The 12,237-nt window shown below is 45.2% G+C and overlaps 1 protein-coding gene and 1 long non-coding RNA gene across 6 annotated transcripts in view; one reads left to right on the top strand and one right to left on the bottom strand.

The window, feature by feature from the left end:
* Window positions 1-12,237, bottom strand: part of ARAP3 (ArfGAP with RhoGAP domain, ankyrin repeat and PH domain 3) — a 530,251-nt gene that overhangs the window by 300,057 nt on the left and 217,957 nt on the right. The window lies entirely within an intron of this gene.
* Window positions 1-12,237, top strand: part of LOC146810702 (uncharacterized) — a 199,915-nt gene that overhangs the window by 122,943 nt on the left and 64,735 nt on the right. The gene's annotated exons all lie outside the window — the stretch shown is intronic.

Below are 12,237 nucleotides of genomic sequence, written 5' to 3'. Positions count from 1 at the left end.
ATGTGGCGCACATACATGCCCTAAGGGCATGTATGTCTGCCACATTGCACATTTCAAATAGCACAATAATGCTTTTTTACAGGTATTCGTCATTTACCATCAACTTTTAGTTGGTGGTAAATAACGAATCCACACACCGACGAGACACTCCCCCTACATATCATTTCAGGATTCGGTAACCGATTCGGTAATTTTACCGATTTGGTAAATTACCGAATCCTGAAATATGCCCCCTACATAGCAAAAGCCTAAATACCGGTCGGTAACGGGATATTTACCGAAAATCGGCCGTTACCGACCGGTATTTGGCTTCCTACATATGGCCCAAAGTGATCTAAAAAAATACCTAAATATTTCTTATATATAGAAAAACTATTTATTGGGTAAATGATTACTTCAGAAAAAATGTAGAAGTCTTTACGACATAATAAGCCACATTATACATGTATAAAATTCATGGTTATATCATGAGATGGCCTACATTTCCAAGGAAGCTCCATCGAAAGATGGTCAAATTTGTCTTCAGCCATCAACTAAATTTATGTGCAAAGCATCCACCAAGGTTTGGATGGCAATCCGTAAGTTTATTTGTCTTTTCCAATCATCAGCGTGGACTTCTCACAGTATGCAGTTTACGCGATTGAGCCTAATAGGTCATGGTCTCTTCAGAACAACACAAGGGAATGTGGCCCCCCTGGAGGAGCCAAGGGGAGTACTTATATCCTCAAGTAAGATGGTGCCATGATTTTACCAATGGCCGCCTGAGTCAAAGCCATCAAGGACAGTCAACTGATGTGTCATGGACCCGATACCGAAAAACGGGCAGTTAGCAAATAAGCATCAACGGCCAGAGGAAATATGTGTGGCCTGCACAAAGATAAGTATGATGTGTAGCCTCCTTTTTTGAGTTTGCTCTTGGGGACTCTTTCTATTGCTCGCTTTTAAATTAGCTCATTTACCTAGTGATGTAGCTCTGATGTAGCTCTTCTCTGGAGTGTGCTTTCTTCATTGCCGGCATCGAAGATTACGTTTTGAGAAGTTCGATTTAGGGCTCATGTTTTATAATGTTCAGTATCCACTTGTTGGAGGGGACTGACCCCCCCCATCCCCCATTCCTGGAGAAATCCTCCTATCCTGCCACTACTGGTGTTATGTGCTGTGAGAGAGTGTGATGAAAGTCACTTCGCAGCAGGTCCCAAACCATTCAGGGCTTGTCCTCTTGCCTGACATTCCCACGAAAGCGTGGCATGGAGGATACTGCCACTGAGATAGTGCGCAATGCAGTGTTGATGGCTGGTTGAAGCCTGGTTGTTGTGCTCTTCTGTATTGAAAATCCCATCTGCTTCGTGGCCTCCTGATTGATGTGCCACACCCCTCCTGTTTGACGTCCCCCCGTGTTGGAACATCCTCGAATGCCCTTTCTTAATTTGTAGTAAGGCCTTTTCCATTGCCAGGCCAAAGAGGGTGTCACCTGCAAAGGGCATGTTAGTGAACAAAGCTTGTACCTCTGGCTTGGACCCAGAAACTCTTTCGAGGAGTGCCTTCTCACAGTTGTTCCCCTGCACATTTGCCTGCTGGCTGTATCTGCTGTGTCGAGGGCTAACTTCGGCAGGTGTTGGTGATGGATTTTGGCTCCTGCTCTCTTTTTGTACTCCTCCCAAAGGTGTTGCATAATTTGTTCTATTTTCTCCTACTGCAAGTGGGCATCGCTGTTCAGAAGTGCATTGAATTTGGCTATTCTCCATCGTTTGGTTGCTACTCTTTCCATCTTCCTGCCTGCCATCTCCATCCACCTACTTTCGTTAGCTGGTGGAGACCTAGTTGATGTGGGGACATTTCCTTTCTTCATGGCTGTGATGACAATGATGGAGTCCACAGCTGCATTTGCTTTAAAAGAGATATGGGCCTGTGAGAGGTGTCTGTCTCTTCTCGAACTGTGGTTTCACTGCCTTTGAAGTGGCTGGCTCTTAAAAGACCACCCTACTTTGGTGGAGAATGCTTGGCAGTATTGGGATGTAGATGTTCCATGTTTGAGTGTTCGGAGCAGGACACACAATTCGGCCTGTTCCTCTTCGTGGTGCCCCCATAGGTGTCTGCTGCCCTTTTTCCAAGCGTGTTTTAGACTGCCAGGTCATCTGGTGGTGAAGGCCTTGAAGGATATGTATCCACATTTCCATTGTGAAGTCGGTGTCGAGATCTTGCAAGTCTTCCTCCTGGGGTTCTTGTTCTTCGAGGATGGTGGTGTTCCACATTTCCTCTGTGAAGTCGGTGTCGAGATCTTGCCAGTCTTCCTCCTGGGGTTCTTGTTCTTCGAGGATGGTGGTGTCTCCTTCATCTTCATAGCCAAAGAGCTCTTCCTTCTCCTCTTTATGAGGCATTGTGGGCAGACTCGATGTCCATCTGTTCATCCTCAATGGTTTTTGGCTCTGATGTTCATGATGTGATCTGAAATCCCTTTAAGTTGTTGAAGTCTTTCTTCCTCTGGAGAAGTGCCGCCTTTTCAGCCTCAAGTCAATGCTTCTTGCATTTGCCTTGAGCACCTGTTGCTCGGTGTCGGATGGCACTTTCTTTTTGAGGTCAGCAGTTCTTTGCCCTTCAGATCTTTTTCCTTGCCCCTTTCTGGAATACCTCCCAGAATTGGTGGGTGCCCGAAGTTTTGCCCTCATCTGTGTCCCTGGGTTTGGCTGTGTGTGGCTGTTTTGGCTTCTGTCACCCTTCGACTCTCAAGTGCTTTGATTACGAGACGGCTTTACTGCGCTTCAAGTCCGGATGTTTTAGCTGTGGTATTACCTTATGCCTCTTCTTCAGTTTGGCTTCTCTAAACATTTTTCTCATCGATCACTTCTTCTTTAGTGTCCAACTCCCTTCCTCAGCTTTGCTTCTCAGATGTTCTCTTGTTTGTCACTGGACAGGCCGAGGTCCCTGAGAGAGGGTTGATTCTTTTACGCCTAGAATATGGCGTAATGTGCCCAACATTATTTTTCTCCCACCTTCAAAGTTTTCCATTAGAGATGCGTGCTGGCATCACATCCCTCGCCACGTTGTTCCTCTGTACCGCAGAGGTTGCAAATCTCATGGGAATCTTTGTGCATAAAATTATGGTGGCACTTGAAGCAAAATTTAAAAGAGCTATTCTCCATTTCCACGGCCCCCCATCTGTGCATTCTATGACTATGTGTTCTTGGTTCTTCGAGATCCATAAAGTTTGTAGCGATTCCTTCAGAGCTCTTCTTGCATCATGACCCAGAGGCTGGAAAGAAATATATGAAGATGGTGACCATGCACAGGAACTTCTGAGATGCATGTCTGATTTCACACGGGGAAGGACATTACACTAAATGGTGGTTGCCAACAACATTCATAAAAAAAAAAAAATAAGAGAAAGAAACGAATAGTTTCTTACCTGTCGGTGTAGTTTTGCAGCTTGAAGAATTTTCCGGATTCACTATGCTGTGCATTATTCTGCCATCTAGTGGTTGGGTCCAGAATTGTAGTATTTCTTTTCTTTTTTTGTTTTTTTGTTGTTGTTGGTGGGCATCAACATAGTAACATTTGGTGTCCTTCTGTGAAGTCGACGGGCTTCCTCCGGAAGCTCCCACCTTTGGTAGCCATCTCCAGATTTCTTTTCTTCCTTTCTTCTCCTTATAGTTCTCTTCCTTGGTGGAGGAGGGTGAGTTCGCTAGTGAATCCAGACAATTCTTCAAGCTGCAAAACTACACCGACAGGTAAGAAACTATTCGTTTTGCAGCGTGAATCTTTTCTGGATTCACTATGCAGTGCATAGACTTTGTAGCGGCTTGCTAGTCTTGTGGTGGCTGGGTGGAAGATGAACTATGGTTTGTAAATAAATGTTGTAAGACCTTTTGTCCTACATGTGCTTCTTTGTTCATTGAATGTCCACACAGTAATGTTTGGTGAATGTGTGTACTGAAGACCATGTTGCAGCCATGCAGATGTCTTGAATTGGAGTGTTAGCAAGAAATGCAATAGTTGCTCCTTTCTTCCTTGTTGAGTGCGCCCGTGGCACACCTTGTAAAGCTTGCCCTGCTTGCTTATGGTACAATTGTATGGCTTGTGCTATCTTCCATCTTGCAATCGTGTTTTTGGTTACCGGTCTTCCAAGAAAACTTTTTGCAAAGGATACAAAAATAACAGTTTTGTTTTTCTGTATTCCTTAGTTCTTTCAAAGTAATACAGGACTGCTCTTCTTGCGTCAAGCGTGTGCAAAGCTCTTTCCGCTTTGTTTTTTGGATCTTGAAAGAAACTTGGTAGCTGTATATTCTGATTTTTGTGGAATCTTGATACCACCTTTGGTATGAACTGCAGATCTGTCCTCCTGACAATCCTGTTACTATGTATTTGGAAGTAGGGTTTCTGCAGTGTTACTGCCTGTAGTTCGCTTACTCTACGTAGGGATGTTATTGCCACTAAAAATGCCATTTTTATTGTGAGCATTTGTAGCGTTGCTTTATGTATTGGTTCGAAAGGTGCTTTCATCATTTGTGCTAGAACTATGTTCAGATTCCATGGTCTAATGTGTAGACGAATGTTGAGAACTAAATGAATGCATGAGGCCATCATTCCTAGCAATTTCCCCACTGTTCTCACGGTCATATGATGCCCCCTCTGATATAGATGAGTCTTCCTTCAAAAGGGCTGATCTCCTTTTTGCGCTCGGGAATGTTTTCCCTAACACAGTGTTTATCTCTGCACTTAAGAACACCTTTATGGGTTCTGGTTCTATTGATGACTTTTCCCAATGTATGGAGAACCCCAAATGGACTAGTGTCTCTATCACTTGGTGTATCTGCTGTTTGCATAGGCTGTAAGAATTTGTTCTTAACAACCAGTCGTCTAAGAGGGGTAAGCATGCATTCCTTGCCTTCTGAGATGTGCTGCTACTTCCGCCAGGCACTTTGTGAACACTCTTGGTGCTGATTTCAGACCGAAAGCGAGTACTTTGAATAGGTCGTGTTGTTTGTCCATGACAAATCTTAACAATCTTTTGTGTTTGTTGTTCATTGGGATGTGTAAATACGCATATTTAAGTCTATTGTTGCCATATAATCTCCCTTTTGCAATTGAGGTAGCACCTCTTGCAGTGTAGTCATTTTGAATCTTTGTATTTTTATAAACTTGTTTAGAAACCTTAGGTCTAATATTGGCCGTAGTGTTCCATCCACTATTGCTCTTTTCTCTGTGTGGTATGTGCTCTAGTGCCTGTTGTCCCTGAAGCTCCTGCACCTCTTTGACTAAATGAGATAATTCTTCTTTTGAATGTGTCCTTTGCTTTGGCCTACTGTTTGGGGGCTGTTTTGTTAACTCTATGCAGTAACCGTACTGTATTATATTTAAAATCCATTTGTCTGTGATTATTTCCTTCCATTTTTGCAGGAAAAATCGTAGTCTGCCTCCTACTGGGGTGGTATGTTGGAGGAACTGTAAACTGCTTTGCTTTTGTTTTTGTATATGCTTCTTTTTTGTGTGTACTCTCACTGCAGTTCTTCGTGAGTGTACCTCTTTGTGAGCGCAGTCACTTAGCAGAGGTTTGTTGTCCACCTCTTTGTGGCTGACCTCTACCATGGGGACGCCCTCGAAAGGATGATCTTCCTTGGTATTGCCAGCTTTGTTGCTGTCCCTGTTGTGTGCCCTGTTTTCCCGCTTGGTATGTTTGTTGGTAACCTTGATGTGAGGTAGCAGGTTGGTGTGTACCTCTCCCCGCTGGTCTCCTTGATGGTGTGCCTCTACGCATGCCACTGAACTGTAGAACCCCCATGGATCTTGCAGTTTCGTTGTCCTTTTTTAGTTGATTTAGCTTTTTATCAACCACACTTCCAACAATTGTTCCCCATTGAATGGTGAATTAATGATGTTGCTTTGCACTTCTGGCTTGAAGCCTGAGATTCTAAGCCATGGGTTCCTCCTTTCTGTGATACCAATCATCATTTGCCTGCTCGATGTTTCAGCAGCATCGAGGGCTGATTTTAAACATGTATTTGCAATGTTTTTACCCTCTTCTACCAGGTGGTTAGCTCTTTTTTGGAATTGTTCTGTTAACAATTCTCATTCCTCCTCCCAATGTTGGTAAGCATGTCTGTTCAACAATGCATTTGAATTAGCAATGCACTATTGATTAGCTGAGCTTCTTTCCACCTTCCTTCCTACGAGGTCCATCCTCTTGCTTTCCTTGTCTGGAGGTAGTCCCACTGTAGTTAGTACATTTGCTCTTTTTCTTGCTGTTGAGGCAATGATACAGTTGGCTGGCACTGATCCCCTGATGAATATAGGGTCTTTAGAGGAGTGTTTATACTTCTTTTCTGCCCTTGGTGTTATAGCCTTGCATGTAGCAGGCTCCTTGAACGCCTCTTTCCTATTGTCTAATACACTTGGGAGCATTGGGATGAATTGATTTCTAGATTGTGTCGGCATCAGTGTCTCTAATAAAAAACATGATTGTGGTTTTTCTTCCTCTAGCTGAGCCCAATAAGTTTCTGCAGCTTTTTTAATCACTTGATTGTACATGCCAATGTTATCTGGGGGTGATAGCCACAAAGGATATGATTCCACAGCCTCCTCAGGTGATTGGGCGTTGAGATCTTGTCACTGGGGGCCTTGATTCTCCGAGATCGCCAATTCTGCATATGTTTGTCCGTCTTCCTCGACTTCTTCCCCGAAGAAGAATGAATCTTCATCTTCTTCTTCGATCGGTTTGGAGGTTTTTGTCAGAATTGGTTCTTCAACGACCTTTTCGCCTTCCTTATTTATTGTTTTCGGCGGTATCTTGAATTGCTTCAAGCTTTCGTCAAAGTCTTTTTTCCGTTGCAAGATATTAGCCATTTTGGCTTTGAGCCTCTTTCTCTTTTTCTCTATCTCAGCTGCGTGAGTTTTGGCATCAAGATTTTCGGCTTTCCGTTTTTCGGCTGTCGACCACAATCCGGTCGTCAATGTTTGTTTGGGCCTCTCTTCAACGCCGAGGCGTCCTTTTCCAGTCTGTCTTTCGACGTCTTTGTTTTTTCGAGGACTTTTGCCGTTCCAGAGTCCTTATCCAAGGATCTTACAGTTTGTTTTTGTTTGGATGCAACTGCAGTCGCCGAATGCTTCGACACCAAGGATTTTCAAGACTCTTCTAGTTTTTTCGAGGTTGATGACTCTCTTACCTCCTTTGAAGTCTTCTTCTCGACCTCCACGACCAAAACATCTCTGTCCTCATCGCCTTCTGGCCCCTCGGCGACGTTATCTTCCTCCTCACTGGAGAGGCCCAGGTCTCACAGCGATGGTGGTGGTCCTTGGCCTTGCATGTTGTAGTTGGCTCGTCACTGCCTTTCTCTCACCCTCAACGTCTTCGGGGTGAAGACGGAGCAGGCGTTAAAGTCTTCGCTCTGATGGTCCAGCGGCAGGCACCGGTTGCAGACCGGGTGCTGATCCTTTTGAGCTTACTTGTGGTGATAGTTTTTAGAAACTTTGAACGGTGTCTTGTCCATTACCGCGCACAGGGAGCCCCCTGCATGTGCATTCACCGATCGTCGTCGGAGTTGTTGTTTTCTCCCTTCGTTGAACTGAGGTTGTCTTTGATTGAAAGTTGAAAGTCGAAGACACCGTCCTACCGATGTTTCTTTTGATTTTCCTCGATTCTTCCCTCCAATCTTGGGAGCTCCTTCCGTATTGATCCAGACCCAACGGCAGAAAAAAAGATTCTAAAGATGGCTACCAAAGGTGGGTGCTTCCCGGAGGAACGCCGTCAACTTCACAGAAGGGCACCAAATGGTACTACGTTGACGCCCACCAACAACAACAAAAAAGAAAAAAGAGAAGAAATACTACAATTTCGGAACCAACCACTAGTTGCCGGAATAATGCACAGCATAGTGAATCCAGAAAAGATTCACACTGCAAAAATACTCAATTTCGGTCCCCCAACCATTAGATAGAGGAATAATGGACAGCATGTGATCCCAGAAAAGATTCATGCTCCAAAACCAATGATAACTCCCCGGACACACATCAAAATTCACACAAAAAATGCAATGTTTTCATATTGACTGTTTCTGAAGTCAGCACAAAGCCACTTGGCCTGTGACCCCTATTTTCAGTAGAAAAGTACTTTCTTTGCCACTGTACATCTGAACGCAATAGTGGAAAAGCAATCTAAGCCGATCTAAAGCTATTGTAATCGCATAGACCTTGTGGAGCAACAAGGGCCCAATTACACATAGGGCCCACTCTCCCTGGTTGTGACAAAGTGCACCTTAAAACAGGGGCCCTGGGCACAAACAGGGAAAGCGCACCCTATTACATTGAATGTCCTAGGGGCAGGGCAATTCAAGTGAAAAACGGAGCAGGTTTGAAGCAAGCAGCCATGTTTCACAGCACAGTTGGCAAACCACCTGCACTTTTAAGAGGGGATAGAGATCCCCTATCAGGTGGGTGCAGTGAGTGACTGCACTTGTGTGCAAAGGGATGCCTGGGGGTCAATAGGACCCCCTATCCCCCCTCCAGAGGGCTGCCATCAGGAAGCGCACTGACAGCGCACCATCATTTAGGTGGCGCACTGTCAGTGCACCTCCTGTCAGCTTCTTTACCTCTGTGCCCTAGTCTATAATACAGCAAGGGGACAGGGGCAAAGGGATTCCTTCATTTGCATGGAGCCACTCCCTCATGCAAATGAGAAATGAAATGAAATGAATGAAATGAAATGAAATGAAAAGGAGTTTTATAAAGCGCGACTGATGCCCAGGGGCGTCCAAGCGCTAAAGATAAAAAATGATAGTGCCTCATAACGCAGTGGCTCCGGGGGTAATTAGTCAGCGAAAAAGGAATGTTTTGAGCTTTTTCCGGAAAGAAAGCAAATTCGGGTCGCATCTGAGCTGTACAGGGAGAGAGTTCAAAGTTTGGCTGCGTTGTGAGAAAAGGACCTGCCTCCTGCTCTTGATCTCCTAATCCTGGGAGCTTCGGCTAGGAATGCATTAGCGGAGCGGAGTTGTTTGCTAGGTTGATACGGGGCAAGAAGACAGTGGTTAATCTTTGGACCAGTATTCCAAAATGCCTGATGAGAGATGCAGAGGGCTTTGAATTTGATTCTATCCCTCACAGGGAGCCAGTGAAGCTTCTTCAGTCCTAACTCCACTGATACTTTACGAGGGAGCTGAAGAGGCATACGGGCAGCACAGTTCTGTATGCGCTGAAGTTTCTGCAAGACATATTCTGGAGACCCTAGATATAAGGCATTACTAAAATCTAATCTAGATTGAATTAAGCCCTGTATCGCAACCTGCTTGGCTTCAAATGGTAGAAGCGGGAGAATTTTCCTCAATATTCTAATTATTCCAAAGCAAGTTGCAGAGGTCTTAGTTGCTTGGGTGTTCAAGGTTAGAGAGTCGTCCAACCATACTCCCAGACTTTTTATGTTGGTTTTTGGGATGGGCGCGACACCCAGACTAGAGGGCCATAATAGGTCCAAGGTAGAGAGTGCTGGTGGTCCGAGTAACATAAGTTCGGTCTTATCACCGTTGAGTTTGAGGGACGAGGCTGTCATCCAATTTTTGATTGCTTCCATGCAGGCAGTCAAATTGGTCTGAGCCGTGCCATAGTTCTTCTGTGCAAGGGAGACCACCAGCTGAGTGTCATCCGCATATGTAATGATCTTGATACCATATGGGTGAACAATCTCAGCTAGGGGTCTCATGTACACATTGAACAAGGCTGGGCTAAGTGACGAGCCCTGCAGAACCCCACAGGCCAGGGGTTTACTTGAGGAAAAGCAGTCTCCATCAAAAACCTGAAAGGTTCTTCCACACAAGAAGGATCTAAACCAGGCTAAAGCATTCCCTGAAACTCCCAGATCAAGGAGTCGGTCCAATAGGGTTTTATGGCTTACTGTATCAAAGGCTGCACTTAGATGAGAGAACACCCTCTGGTGATAGAGCTGGTGCCATATGTGCGAAAAATACTCAATTTCGGTCCCCCAACCATTAGATAGAGGAATAATGGACAGCATGTGATCCCAGAAAAGATTCATGCTCCAAAACCAATGATAACTCCCCGGACACACATCAAAATTCACACAAAAAATGCAATGTTTTCATATTGACTGTTTCTGAAGTCAGCACAAAGCCACTTGGCCTGTGACCCCTATTTTCAGTAGAAAAGTACTTTCTTTGCCACTGTACATCTGAACGCAATAGTGGAAAAGCAATCTAAGCCGATCTAAAGCTATTGTAATCACATAGACCTTGTGGAGCAACAAGGGCCCAATTACACATAGGGCCCACTCTCCCTGGTTGTGACAAAGTGCACCTTAAAACAGGGGCCCTGGGCACAAACAGGGAAAGCGCACCCTATTACATTGAATGTCCTAGGGGCAGCGCAATTCAAGTGAAAAACGGAGCAGGTTTGAAGCAAGCAGCCATGTTTCACAGCACAGTTGGCAAACCACCTGCACTTTTAAGAGGGGATAGAGATCCCCTATCAGGTGGGCGCAGTGAGTGACTGCACTTGTGTGCAAAGGGATGCCTGGGGGTCAATAGGACCCCCTATCCCCCCTCCAGAGGGATGCCATCAGGAAGCGCACTGACAGCGCACCATCATTTAGGTGGCGCACTGTCAGTGCACCTCCTGTCAGCTTCTTTACCTCTGTGCCCTAGTCTATAATACAGCAAGGGGACAGGGGCAAAGGGATTCCTTCATTTGCATGGAGCCACTCCCTCATGCAAATGAGAAATGAAATGAAATGAATGAAATTAAATGAAATGAAAAGGAGTTTTATAAAGCGCGACTGATGCCCAGGGGCGTCCAAGCGCTAAAGATAAAAAATGATAGTGCCTCATAACGCAGTGGCTCCGGGGGTAATTAGTCAGCGAAAAAGGAATGTTTTGAGCTTTTTCCGGAAAGAAAGCAAATTCGGGTCGCATCTGAACTGTACAGGGAGAGAGTTCAAAGTTTGGCTGCGTTGTGAGAAAAGGACCTGCCTCCTGCTCTTGATCTCCTAATCCTGGGAGCTTCGGCTAGGAATGCATTAGCGGAGCGGAGTTGTTTGCTAGGTTGATACGGGGCAAGAAGATAGTGGTTAATCTTTGGACCAGTATTCCAAAATGCCTGATGAGAGATGCAGAGGGCTTTGAATTTGATTCTATCCCTCACAGGGAGCCAGTGAAGCTTCTTCAGTCCTAACTCCACTGATACTTTACGAGGGAGCTGAAGAGGCATACGGGCAGCACAGTTCTGTATGCGCTGAAGTTTCTGCAAGACATATTCTGGAGACCCTAGATATAAGGCATTACTAAAATCTAATCTAGATTGAATTAAGCCCTGTATCGCAACCTGCTTGGCTTCAAATGGTAGAAGCGGGAGAATTTTCCTCAATATTCTAATTATTCCAAAGCAAGTTGCAGAGGTCTTAGTTGCTTGGGTGTTCAAGGTTAGAGAGTCGTCCAACCATACTCCCAGACTTTTTATGTTGGTTTTTGGGATGGGCGCGGCACCCAGAATAGAGGGCCATAATAGGTCCAAGGTAGAGAGTGCTGGTGGTCCGAGTAACATAAGTTCGGTCTTATCACCGTTGAGTTTGAGGGACGAGGCTGTCATCCAATTTTTGATTGCTTCCATGCAGGCAGTCAAATTGGTCTGAGCCGTGCCATAGTTCTTCTGTGCAAGGGAGACCACCAGCTGAGTGTCATCCGCATATGTAATGATCTTGATACCATATGGGTGAACAATCTCAGCTAGGGGTCTCATGTACACATTGAACAAGGCTGGGCTAAGTGACGAGCCCTGCAGAACCCCACAGGCCAGGGGTTTACTTGAGGAAAAGCAGTCTCCATCAAAAACCTGAAAGGTTCTTCCACACAAGAAGGATCTAAACCAGGCTAAAGCATTCCCTGAAACTCCCAGATCAAGGAGTCGGTCCAATAGGGTTTTATGGCTTACTGTATCAAAGGCTGCACTTACATGAGAGAACACCCTCTGGTGATAGAGCTGGTGCCATATGTGCGCCAGCCCTATCTGTATTACTGAAGGGCCGCCCAAGCATCTGTGGCCCTTTCTGTGATACCAAAGTGCCCCGGGGGCACGCAAAGCGGGCACACATACCCGTTGCAACCCCAGGGCACTTTCCATAATATAGCCCCAGGTAGTGTCATAGTGTAGTAGTCTTATTACAGATATACCCCAAGAAAAGCTCACTTTTTTAAGACTGGCAAAAACTGTGAAATTTTCTGGGCCAGCCACAAGATAGCAGAAACA

The sequence above is a fragment of the Triturus cristatus genome, chromosome 7 (genome assembly GCF_964204655.1).
Source record: "Triturus cristatus chromosome 7, aTriCri1.1, whole genome shotgun sequence".
NCBI classification, from domain to species: domain Eukaryota; kingdom Metazoa; phylum Chordata; class Amphibia; order Caudata; family Salamandridae; genus Triturus; species Triturus cristatus.
The sequence above is the reverse complement of the archived record's forward strand: the minus strand, read 5'-3'. Positions and strand labels throughout refer to the sequence as shown.